The sequence below is a fragment of the Camellia sinensis genome, chromosome 4 (genome assembly GCF_055761805.1).
Source record: "Camellia sinensis isolate YWXY chromosome 4, ASM5576180v1, whole genome shotgun sequence".
Taxonomy (NCBI): domain Eukaryota; kingdom Viridiplantae; phylum Streptophyta; class Magnoliopsida; order Ericales; family Theaceae; genus Camellia; species Camellia sinensis.
Window position 1 is genome coordinate 20,010,246 of NC_138964.1, and position 13,873 is coordinate 20,024,118.

At 40.7% G+C, this 13,873-nt stretch overlaps 1 pseudogene; it reads right to left on the reverse strand.

Moving 5' to 3' along the window:
* Positions 1–356: 356 nt before the first annotated feature.
* LOC114267295 (epi-neemfruitin B 7-O-acetyltransferse L7AT-like) lies at positions 357–1,912 on the reverse strand (annotated as a pseudogene).
* Between the last annotated feature and the right edge of the window lie 11,961 nt (positions 1,913–13,873).

A 13,873-nucleotide genomic window follows, 5' to 3' on the forward strand; every position in this document is an offset into this window, starting at 1 on the left:
CTGACCTGGCCAAATCCTGGCCGTTGACCGGAGGGAGGAAGGGCTGGAGAGGAGAGCTGGAGAGGATCCGGACTCCAAAAAGACGCTATTCACTCCCCTCTAGTGTTAAACAGTTGGGAAACACACTCCTTATTCACTAGTGCAGAATCATCACCGCACAGTTGGCATCGCCTAAAAGACTCGAACTCTTGTGGTGCAACCCCATGTACTTAGAATGAATGTGAACCACAGGCTAGGAACCAACATTTATTATAATTAGGATTGAAGTTTATTAGAATTTGTGTGTGTAAATTCTTTTGATTGACATGAACCAACATTATTATAATTAGCACTCCCTAATTTTTAAATTTAAGAAGTTTGTTCCAACATCAACCAATATTTATCATATTAGGATTGACATGAATCACTACAAGATACCTAACTAGCTAGGACAAAATTACAGCTGGGTTCACATAAGCAAACTCAAGGAACTCTTCATCATGTTCCAGTACAGCCATTTCGCGCTCATCCAAGGTCAACCAGGCTTCAATTCTATCATCCAATCCAGCTTCAATCAAAACAACAGTATTCTTATAAATTGAATTAACTCTTCCGGTCCCAGCAGGACTAATCCACGTAGGTTTTCCCCACCCAAAATCAACTTCATTGAAACCAATTTTGCACCAACTGCTAAACGTGTATGGATTTAAATTTTTATTACTCTGACAAGTTTCTCTTAAGTCTTGGACAAACTTACTAAATACGTCATACCCCCCATCATCTCCTTGCAGTAGCTTTGGCAGAATGTCATCTCTTGTTTTCTCTATTGCCGCTCTTAGTAAACCCACCAAGCCATCCAATGACGTGATCTTTTCTTCTTCTTCTTCTTCTACTTTTTCAGCAAATGGATAGTAGTGTGCAACTACTTTCCATGTAAAATTCCCAATAGAATACTTTGACAATGATGGCTCAAATATTTTCCGTCTCAAGTCCATTTGATGACTCAACATGGATGGTTGTTGCATACCCCAGACTGCTTTTGATGCAGCCATAGCATGTTTCCAAATGAATCCTGATATTGCTTCGACACGAGTTGGGTTAGGCACCCGTTCACTAGTTGCTTTAGCTTTGAGGGTGGATATTGCCTCGGATTTGAACAAAAACCTTTGTACGGTACCATCGCCCTCCCTAAGCAACATCCTTTCAGGCCAGTTTGAGTGATCAGCTGGTAGGGTTTGTTTGGAAGGAATCATTGAGGCCCCTGGGTATACTAACTTTTTTTCTTCTCTTCTTCTGGTGGTGGTGGTGGTGATGACAAGCCTAATCTTGCAATGGAATTGGAGGCCCAAGATTTAAGGAAGGCACCAATGGTTGCACCATCCATGATCTTGTGCATAAAACACCCAGAGATCACGACTCCACCACAAGTAAATATGTTGAGTTGAATAGCAACTTGAACTACCTTATCGCGTGGATCAACGAAAACATAATATGGAACAAGTGCGGAAGAAGACTGAAGATCGGGTGGTTGTGTTGTGATCAGGTTGGCCATGTCACAATTAACACGGGTGGTTGAGAACAGGACGCCCTCATCATTGCAATCGATAGAGAAGCGGTCTTTGACTCTTCCGGCAAGAGGGTAGAAGAGAGCCAGTGTTTTCGAGAGTGAGTCCTTGAGTTGATTAATCACCTTTTCATTGATGTTGAAATTTGCATCCCTCTTGGTATAATATAAAATGATTGGTACATGACTTAGGCCACCACCTTGGTCAAAAAGAGAGAGTTTCATGGTTCGTAGGTGAGGAGGTGTTGATGAAGATGGTTTTATGATTTCTTTGGAAATGAGTTCAACTTCCATCTTCATATGTAGGTTTGGTTTTTGTTAGTTTGGAACAAAAACTAAGATTGGCTGGTACTTATAAGTTATTTTTTCAGTAACAATATGGACAAATCAATGATGATGGTTGGTTTGGTTCGATCATTTGCCCTCTCTTACAAGCTTTTATGAATGAAAAATGTTATACGTCCCAAATTTTTTATTAAATAAATGATCAAATATTTTACATACATGTAAAATTCACAAAATTACATATCCTACACTCATATAAAATATTTAATTATTCATTTAATATAAAATTTTGTATGATAGCCAAAAAGTGATGTTATGCACGTGTGCTGCATGTTCCAGTTATGGTCAACCTTATGCAAAAGATGAGGCTGCAAATGTATAAAATTAATCCACGTGTGCTGCATGTTCCTCGTTGCATATCGGCCCATTTTGAAAAATGCCATTTATATATCTTATTATGCGTTTTTGTGATGGATGGTACTCATTTTTGTGATAAATATTACCTAATTTTTTTAAGTAAAATTGAGATAATTTATTGTTTAAAAATGATGTTATGCATTTTATAATAATATTATACATTTTTAAGATAACGTTACATTTTTTTTTATTCAAATATAAAATAGCGATGGCTTAAATAATTTGTCTCAAATGATGTGTTTTTGCGGGGGAGAAGTGTTTCCTTGCAAAAACTTCCTTGTTTTTTAGCCCCTTTTCTAGTTGGGATTATTTATTTAATTTCTAATATCTTTATCTAATTTTAATTTAATTCTATTTTAGATCAATCATTAATTATTTTATATTTTAATTTAATTATATTTTAAACTAATCAATAATCATTAATTATATTTTTATTTTAACTAAATCTTAATATAATTTTAGGTTTGGAGAAGATGGGATAAAATTATTTTTTTGGATTTTTTTTAAAGATCCTTAATATTAAGATTTTATAAGATAAATGATATACAATATTTTCATAGTAGTTAAGGTCCCACAACATTTTCACAGAGAAAATTCGACTCAGAGAAATTTTGCTCGACTCAGAGAAATTTGGGCCGATTCAGAGAAATTTTAATTTTTACAAAGGAATTTTTGTGAAAATTGAAATTTCTTTGAATTAGGGCTGAAATTTCTCTGAGTCAAATTTCTTTGTGAAAATGTTGTGGGACCTTAGCTAGTAAAAAAAAGATCTTGGCTTCTACTACACAAAGTTGGAGAGGGATGTTTCACTAATTTTTTCTATTGTTTTATTTTCTTAATTTTACTTAATTTCTTTTAGAAAATGAAACCCACGCTACAACAAGAATGTGATTTAGTGGCATCAAGGTTGTGGCATTTTATAAAAAAAAATGACACTAAAATTCATTTTAATGGCATTTGTTAACAAATGTTACTGAACGATCAATACATGACATGCTTTCAATCTCATTTTTGAGAAGGTGCCACTAAACTTTAGTAGTAACAACAATTTTTTTTTATAAAAAATGTCATTAAATTAGGTAGGTGTCCATAACTTTTTATGGCATTCAGTAAGAAATGTCATAAACAAATAATTTTTTATGGTATTTTGAAAAATGCTACTAAGCCAAATCTTTCAATGCTTTCTAATATCATTTTTTTTGGAAAAAAAAAAAAACCGCCAATATACTCCCAATAATTTTTAAAATGCAAAAAAATTAAATAAATGGACTCAATATAACATGTAATTTAACTCTACATGCCACATGTATAGCAAGATTGTTGAATTAAACTTAGGGCAAACTTTACTTTATCTCATGTGGTTTGGTCTATGTGTGATTTACCTCAATATTTGGGAATGACCATATAAACTCTATATAGTTTGTAGACTAGAGTGCAATGTTAGATCCGTTAACCATTTAATGAAGAATACTAAAATACCCATATATATAAGTAACTTAAGTGTGTGAATTACAAATATTTTCATCATTTGTTTGGAAGGCAATGTGCACTTTAACTCCTGTGCTTTATTTTGTACGATTTATTCCTTTGAAATTTGAAAATAAGTATATAACCTCCTTATGCCTGTCACATATTTTACACTTAGTATTAAGTTGAACGGAATCTTTAACGGTGTATTTCAGTCTACAAACCATGTAGGGGTTATGTGGTCATTTTCAAAAATTAAGCGGTAAACTGCACATGGCCCAAACTCCAAGAGGTAAGTGAAATTTTTCCTTAAACTTATTGTGCAAAATAATATAAAATTATAATTAATGTAAAATTAAATTATAATAATAATTGATAAGCAGACTTATATGAACCCATTTATTTTTTTTGTATCTTATTTTACAACTAAAATAATATAAAATTATAATTAATAACTCTCTATTCCATATCTAGTCCAAATATTAAATAGGAACACAAATATTAATTAGTGGCATGCTATAATTTAATAACAATAATTTAGTGTCATTGTTTAGAAAAATGCCATTTACTGTCATTTCATTAAACCATGCCACAAAAATACAGTATTACCTGTATCATTTTTAAGGGATGTACTTTTTCCCAAGTCATGGAACTGCAACCCTTTGACGTTGTTTGGGAATAATTTATTTTTGTAATTTTTAAAGTTTTTATGAAAATATGTGTCAAAAAATAAAAAGTGTAATATGATAATTTATAATAACTTTTTAACTAAAAATGAACCAAGCCTCGGTCTCACTTTTCTCTCTTATCTCTCAATCTGATTCTCACTTTGACTCTTTCATTCCTCTTCCACGATCACCATCATCAAATTCAAACCAATTATCGTATTCAACAATATCTCTCAATCAAATTATTCTTAGAACAGAGAAATTTTTGTATGCTAATACGTAACACTATCTTTTACTAATCGCAAATGTATATGTCCCTTATTATTTTTCAAACACCCAACATAAATGTAGTAAACTCTATTGTTAAAACCAATCACAATAGAAAAAGGTATCACATAACATATGACATGGGTAAGTCCATAAAGATTATAGCCCATCATTTAGGGTCCAATACATAACTCAAATACTAAAGCCCAGTATTGCTGAAACCCCATGTAGCAATAAGAACCAATGATAGCAAGACACATGGCAAGAGAAGGGCAAGCCACATAAGCAGACAAAGATCTGCAAAATTATTGCCACAACACATCGCCATAATGAAGCCCCTTACAGCATTTATTGCGATAACCCCTTTCCGTCGAGACAGAACGCCTTTACCATGAACAAGGTAAGCCAGAGCATAGACTTTCGGCCAAGGTGACAGGTCGGAAGGGACAACGAAATAATTACCGGAGGATATAAGCAGACGTCGAAGACAAGAAGAAGGTTAAGCTTTTCTATCTCTAATTCATCTCTACATTCCGCTTCTCTCTCTAACTTGCTCGTCGGAGGGTTCGCTGGGGGACTCCCTGTTCTCCGTTGAACTCGTGTGCAGGTTTTCTAGTGGGCTTGATCACTTGGACACCGGTTTGGGAAGCGTGGATCAGCCCGACCCGTTCCATCTGGAACTCGCTGTATCATCAGTTGGCGCCGTCTATGGGAAAGGTTTTTGTTCCGCGTGCCAATTGTGCTCATTGTCGCCGGAGGCCCTCTCCCAATAACTCCCTCCTATCACCTGTGAAGGTGGTCACAACTAGATCCATGGCTTCTCACCCTAATGTTCCTGATCATCAAGCCGACCCTCCCAATCTGAATAACCCACCACAGTAGTTCACCGTGCTCACCAACAGCATTAACCGCTTGCCCGAGCAAAACCAAGCCCTGATTAATGCTATACGCCAAAGAAACCTTCCTATGCCTCCTCTTCTACCTCCAGATATTCCACCCAACCAAGAACGAGCCCCGAGCCATACTATCCTGCAACCTAACCCACCCAACTTGGAAGGCTTGCAAGCTCCCCTCCCGGATATAAACCTGCCACCCCGGGCCCGCATCCATCGGCCCTGGTACCAATCCCTGAGGGAGAGGCCAGTAGCGTCCAGCCCCCGCTTCCCTCCGGTGGTGACAACATTCCTCTCTGGGATGCAGAACTCCGAACCATAAAGCTCCAGCTCCAAGGAGTCATGCAAAATATACAGCATAAACCATCCACCACGGCCAACTTGCCGTTCGTTGCCTCCATCCGGGACAAACCTCTACCCCCCAAGTTCAAAATGCCCACCATCGACTCTTTCGACTGTACAACGGACCCAGTCGATCACTTGGAGACCTACAAAACCCTCATGATCCTCCATGCATTCCCCGATGAGATCATGTGTCGGGCTTTCCTCGTAACACTCAAGGGGTTGGCTCGACTTTGGTTTAGTCAACTACCAACAGATTCTGTCTCTACTTTCTAGCATCTCAGTGACTCTTTCCTCAGCCATTTCATTGGAGCCCAGCGCCAACGAGGTCCAGTAACCCAACTCCTCAATATCCGTCAGACCGAGGGGGAGTCGCTGCGCAGTTTCGTTACCCGCATCAACACCGAAGCCTTGCAGGTAGCGGAAAACAATGACAAGGTCATCCTTACGGCTTTCATGGCCGGTCTACGGTCATCTGATTTCCTTTTCTCTCTCTCAAAAAACCCCTCGACCTCCATAGCAACCCTACTCTCTAAAGCCCAAAAATACATGAATGCCGAAGATTCCCTAGCCGCCCGACAAGACCCAAAAAACTCGACCTCCAGAGAGATGAGAAAGGACTCAGAAACCAAGAATACCCAATACACTCACCAAACACCTCAGTACAATGACCGACCACCTCGAGCCGACCGGTCGGCACCAGCACGACTGCTCGGCTGATTCAAGCGGTACACACTCCTTAATTTCCCCATGGAATAAGTCCTCAATAAGATCCAGCAGGACTACCCCCTAAAATGGCCCCAACCATCACGGACTCCTTCCAATCGGAGAGACCAGTCCAAATATTGCCACTTTCACCAGGACCACGGCCATAATACCGAGGAGTGTGTCAACCTCAAAGATCAGGTCGAGGGCTTGATTCGTCAAGGACGTCTCAGTCGATTCACAGATACTCGCCCTCAGCAGAGGCAACGGACTGAACCCATCAGAATCAACCGCCGGCGCACCTCTCCCCGACAACCAGCACAACCTAACCAAGGTCATGATCGCCCTCCACAACAACCTCAGGGACAAGGTAACCCCACCCCACCTGTTGGAGAAATCAGAGTTATTTCCGGCGGGCTTGCTTGTGGAGGACCATCCTGCTCGACCCAGCGGGTGGAACTCAGGAAAATAAGGCAAGGCTCAGACAAAGAAGTTGCCACATTTGACCGACCCTCCAAACAGCCCAAGCAGTGGACGGAGCCTATCACCTTTACGGACGTCGACTGCACAGGCATCCGATACCCCCATGACGACCCTCTCATCATTTCTACCCTCCTTTCCAACTACAAGGTCAGACGGGTTCTCGTCGACAACGACAGTTCTTCCGACATCATTTTCTTAAATTGCTTCTGCCAGCTCAAGATCGGGGAAGAAAGTCTTTCCCCTCCCCAAACCCCATTGGTCGGTTTTACTAGTGATCGGGTGACCTCCATCGGCTCCATCGATCTTCCCATCACAATCGACGAATATCCGCGGCAAACCACAAAGTTACTCACCTTCCTTGTTGTCGACTGTCCATCTGCCTACAATATCATCCTTGGCCGCACCGCCCTAAATGCCTTCCAAGCTATCACATCCACTTTCCATCTTGCCATCAACTTCCCCACCAATCTTGGAGTCAGCACAGTTAGGGGAGAGCAGACCGTGGCCAGAGAGTGTTATGTCGCTTCACTTAAAGAAGTCAAGCTTAAGAAGGCCATGATCATTGAAGGACTCGACATCAGAGACGAGGACGAGCTGGTCAGAGGGGAACCAGTGGAAGAGCTCGTCGAGGTCCTCATCGATCCCACCAACCTGGCAAAAATTGCCAAGATTGGCAGCCAACTATCCTCCCAGGCCAAGACCGACCTCATCGCCCTCCTGATTGAGCACAACGACGTATTTTCCTGGACTCACTTCAATATGCCAGGTATTGACCCCTCATTTATCACCCACCGTCTCAGTATCGAGCCCCATTTCGGACCCATCTACCAGAAACAACGCATCTTTCACTCGGAGCGTAATAACCTTATTGCTTCTGAAGTAGATAAGCTTCTTGAGGCACAATTTATCACAAATGTGGACTACCCCAGATGGTTGTCGAATGTGGTTCTGGTTCGTAAAAACAATGGTAAATGACAACTCTATGTCGACTACTCTGACCTCAACCGAGCTTGCCTCAAAGATAGCTACCCTCTTCCTCGCATAGATCTGCTGATAGACGCCACGGTCGGCCATCAAATGCTTAGCTTCATGGATGCCTTCTCTGGGTACAACTAAATTCTGATGCACCTGTCTGACTAGGAACACACCTTCTTCATCACCGACCGGGGAACCTACCATTACCGTGTGATGCCATTTGGGTTGAAAAATGCTGGAGCCACTTACCAACGGTTGGTCAATGCCGTCTTTCATCACCAGATAGGCCGGAACATAGAGGTATATGTCGACGACATGCTAGTCAAAAGTAAGCTCTCCACTGATCATTTGGCCGACCTGCGGGAGACCTTTACCACCCTACGAAAGCATCAAATGAAGCTCAACCCGGAGAAATGCGCCTTCGGCGTTGGATCTGGAAAGTTCTTGGGTTTCATGGTCAGTCAGCGGGGCATCGAAGCTAACCCCGAAAAAATCAAGGCCCTAATTGAAATGCAGTCACCCAGAATGGTTAAGGAGGTTCAGAGACTTATTGGCCTAGTTGCCGCCCTCAACCGCTTCATTTCCCGCGCAACGGACAAGTGCCTCCCCTTCTTCAAAGTTCTTCAGCAGTTGAAACAGTGCATGGCCAACCCCCCTTTTACTTTCTCAGGCAATCACGGGCAAACCCCTCTTTCTCTATTTGGCCGTGTCAAACACCGCAGTTAGTGCAACACTCATCAAGGAAGACGACTCTGTCCAACGATCGGTCTACTACATCAGTCGGGCTCTCAGGGGAGTAGAATAGAACTACCCATTACTTGAAAAAATGGCCTTAGCCTTGGTTATAGCCTCAAGACGACTCCGACCTTACTTCTAGGCCCACTCCATTATCGTCCTCACTGACCAACCGTTGAAGAAAATCATGCAACAACCAGAGTTATCCAGCCGACTTATACAATGGTCAGTCGAGCTCAGCCAGTTTGATATCTCCTACAGACCTCGAACGACGATCAAAAGACAGGCTGTCGCCGATTTTATCCTGGAATTCACTAATCCCATTCCAACCATGGCCCCACCACCTCCTCAACTCCAGACTGAGGCAGAAGACCCCCATTCTTGGACCCTCAACGTCGACGGATCATCCCGCAAAGAAGGCAGTGGGGCTGGTGTCACGACCCGAACCCGCCCCTATGGGTTAAGGCCATAATCGGCCAGTAATCACGAGATTACCTACGGCCTCAAACCAAATAAGACAAAACTCATCAGAGTAAAGAGGCCAAACGGAAGCAAATTTAAAACTTTGTCCATAGAGCCGTACTTATATGCACATCATAACATTCCAAACATACATATGTTAATAACTCACAACATAAAGTATAGTAACATAAAGTTCTATATAGACAGGATCATTCAAATCTAAGTCAGCCAAAACAAAGCTATATACAAACGTACACCAAAGTCCTTGCCAACATGACAAAATAACATAGAATGGCAGAAGGGCGAAGACGTGTCTCGTGCGTGAGACGCAAGGGCTGACTCTTCAAAACCTTAGTTGTTCCATACAGACTTCACTGGGACTGGGTTTGGACTTCTCTTGGCTCACCTACAAACACATGAATAAGCGTGAGCGAAAGCCCAGTGAATAATATCAAATAAAGAATATACATTGGAACAACATACATCAAATGGCCTTGGGACCAATTTATATTTCTACTAATGCATACATACGTAGACATATGTAAGTTAAGTAACTGCAGTTCCAAACACATCATACGGCCTTGGGCCCAATTCATTAGTGTCAAACTGTAATTCGTGACAAGCTATCATTCGTGTCAAACTGTTATTCGTGTCAAACTGGCCTTTGGCCTTTTCAAACTTCCATATCAAACTGGCCTTTAGGCCTTTCAAACTTTCATTTCAAACTAGCCTTTAGCCCTTTCAAACTTTCATATCAAGCTGGCCTTTAGGCCTTTCAAACTTTCATTCATGTTAAACTGGCCTCTGGCCCATTCATGCATGTCAAACTGGCCTCTGGTCCATTCATGCTTGTCAAATTGGCCTCGGGCCCATTCATGCATGTCAAACTGGCCTCTGGCCCATTTATGCATGTCAAACTTTCATTTGTGTCAGAACGGCCTTTGGCCCAACCATTTATGTCAATCGGCCTTCGGCCCAATCATTTATTCATGTCAAAACGGCCTTCGGCCCAATCATTTATTGATGTCAAAATGGCCTTCGGCCCATTCATTAATGTCAAAACGGCTTTCGGCCCATTCATTTATTCTTATCAAAACGGCCTCTGGCCCATTCATTTATTCTTATCAAAACGGCCTCAGGCCCATTCATTTATTCTTATCGAAACGGCCTCTGGCCCATTCATTTATTTTAACAACGATTGCCCGCCAAACGAATCAATGAACTTATAAGACTCACATAGAAGTAAGCAATTTGGACAACAACATAATTCAGATATCTTTGTTAAGATATTACTCATAGTGATCGGCTTGTGGATTTGCCCTGGAGCTTGACCCTACACATCATATAACACATATGGGCCACAAACGATTCAATCCGTTCTTTAATTCACATATTTCTCCTTAGGCTTCATTCTTATCTCTTTAACTCAATTACAATGCTTAATGCATGCCTAAGAGTGCTTGCAAGTGAAAGAGAACGGAAAACGAAACACGGAACGATCACACAAAATTTTCAGAAACAGGGTCCCTGCTCGAGCGTGAACTTACCCGCTCGAGCGGACCCATGAGGTCTGCAAAAGTACTGGTCATGTCATTTTTACGCTCGAGCGTGGAACTTAGACGCTCGAGCAGAAGTCCATTTTACATAGCTCCCCGCTCGAGCGTGGACTTCCCCGCTCGAGCGGATATCATGGTCTGCAGAAAATACTGGGAGCACGAAATTCACGCTCGAGCGGCAGTTTCCCCGCTCGAGCGGACATCAAATTTCTGGGTTTTTCAGAATGTGTTCTTGAGCTCAAATTCGACATTCCAACCACATTCCTTGCATATTATGGCTCCAATTTCATATATACTTGTATTAACATGGTACCAACACTAAAACACATCAACATGGAGCTCAGTTTCATGACTCAAACACATGCATGACTCATTTTCCACCAAACTCATTACCAATATAACAATTTCATGCATTCAACACATACACCCTCGTAATTTGCACATGCATGTGGTATATTATTCTCATTCTCAACTTATATGATGAAAAGGTGGTCAAGAACATAATCTTCAACTAAAAACTCACATAGATCATGCATTTGGTGCTCAAATACGCAAATTCAAAGCAACTACATACATGCATGCAACATTGACCTTCAATTCAACATGATCAACTCAATTTCATTTCAATTCTCGTTCTTGACCATTAATCAACTTTGAACACACATGATTACACATTACACTCATGAATTCAACAATCAATTGCTTACCTAGTGGCTCAATTTTTCCAATCAATAGCAAATTCTTGAATACTCTTCAAGATCACCAAGCTTTGAGCTAAATTGCACAATTCTCTCCCTTTCTCTCTCTCTACAGCCGACTCTCTCTCCCTCTCTTGGAGCCAAAATCAGCCAAATGATAAGAAGGAGGGATTTTGAGTGTATAGTGCCTTTTTACAACACTTTCCACTAATTTCATTATAATAATAATAACAATTGGGCACTAATTCATTAATTTAATCAACTTAATCTGGTCTGAATCAATTTTTCAATTAAACTTCACCGTAGGCTCTAAAAATCATGCCAATCACAATGGCGTAATCAATTTCGGGTTCTGTGGCCGATAAGGCCTTCAATTTAATTCCCAAAGCAGATAAGCAAACAGATATTTCTACGGTGAATAAATAGAAATTCAAAATCACACATTTTCACATAATGGCACACAAAATCATATTAAACATATAATCAAACTCATAATAAGGACCAATTAGCTAATTACGGAACAGGGTTATCACAGTCTTTCCCCCTTTAGGAAGTTTGGCCCTTCAAACTTATTTCACCTTTAGTCGAAAACAATTCGGAACGCTTTTCATTCAACGGTTCCAATCCTTTTTGATAGTCATTTACTGCTTAGTCTCAAAATCAAGCAACACTCTGTTCTCCATCAGTCAGAGACTTACCTTTCCCGCCATACAAGGCTTGTATGGTGCCATGCCGAAACTAGAGTGTGAGTCGTTGTTGTCAGCAAAGTCTGCCAACGATGGATAGATTTTTCCAATTCCTCGAAAGTCTAAAGTACACATTTGGAGCATTCCTCCTAGAGTCTAGATAGTTCTTTCTGATTATACATCAATTAGTGGATGGAAGGTAGCGCTGACTCACAATCCAGTTCTCATCGCCTCTTGAAGGCTTGTCAGAATTCAAACACATTTTAGGATCTTTGTCCAAACAATAGATACTAGGGTCCCATACAAACGAGCAATCTTGTCGATGTAAACAGTTGCTAGTCTATAAGCATCACATGAAGATTTTACAGGGAGGATATGAGCAAACTTAGTAATCCTATATACAATAACCCAAACGGGACTTATACCCTGGGTGTCCAAGGCAGCCCCACAAAAAAATTCGTAGTCATATCCCTATTTCCATTCCGAAATAGAGAGAGGTCGAAGTAGTTCCGCCAATATCTGATATTCGACTTTGACTTGTTAGCACCGAAAATATTTAGACACAATTTCACCAATTGCCCTCTTCAAGGTAGGTTACCAACATATTTATTTCGGATGCCAGCTAACTTTATCACAGAAGTTCGGTCTATTCCCTTGTCACAAAAGTTCAATTCATTCTTCAATAATTCCACAATTCACAATCCGATTCGGTATTTAGTTCAGTGACTCATCACAGTTATCTAAGGTTAACCAAAAGTCTTCAGGAATATGAAGTGGATCTAGATACGGATTCCCGAATCAACAAAGGTAGCATCGAAGCAATCAATTTCTAACACAATACACGTGTCCTCAATTCATTCAACAGTTTACGGTTTACAATTCAGTCCACATTCAATCCCCTGTTCTATCAAGTCTGTCCATATTATCTGATAATCGTCAAAAGCATAAGGCAATGCGTATAAAAATCCCCATGATGTTAAGGACAATATCAAAGGAGTCAATCACATATTAAGCACAGTTTACACATCCCCAGAGTCCCAATTACAGAATATAATGGCACTGAGCAGTTATTTACACAGAGTGTACTGAATTCACACACTTTCGGATAATCAGGGTTTTTCCAAAGCTCCTTTGATGATAATAACATCCACATAATACCGAAGGATGACATTCCGGACAAAACAAAGGAATAATCGTCTCGGAATCAAAGCACACCCGTTCACGACCGTCGGTGGCCGACTCGAGATCAATTAAACAAATCCACCCGTACAAAACCGTCGGTGGCAAAAGAGATGACTCAACAAAGGTGCTACATAGGCTTAACGTCCCCTAGCACGAAAGGACGCCCCAAGAATGTCATCAAAACAAACATAATACCACTCACCATAACCTGATTTCCCAAAATCCGATAACACTGAAGTAACTACCCTCCCATGCAAAACATGTTCTGATCAGTCAAGGATAAATGTTCAGTACTGCTTATAGTCAAATCAATCTGTCGCCATCGGTTCTCATAGCGTCAAACAAACAAGAATGTGACAATACACAAGCATTATTCTATAAAACTCCCAATCACTGGAGTTGCTCAATCCCGTTCACTTGTAACAAGTATGTCTTCAACAACTATAGGTCGGTTCTTCATAGTGTTCCTGGTTAGATCGGTCTGTTGATAGCCCATAAAAGGTCTTTCA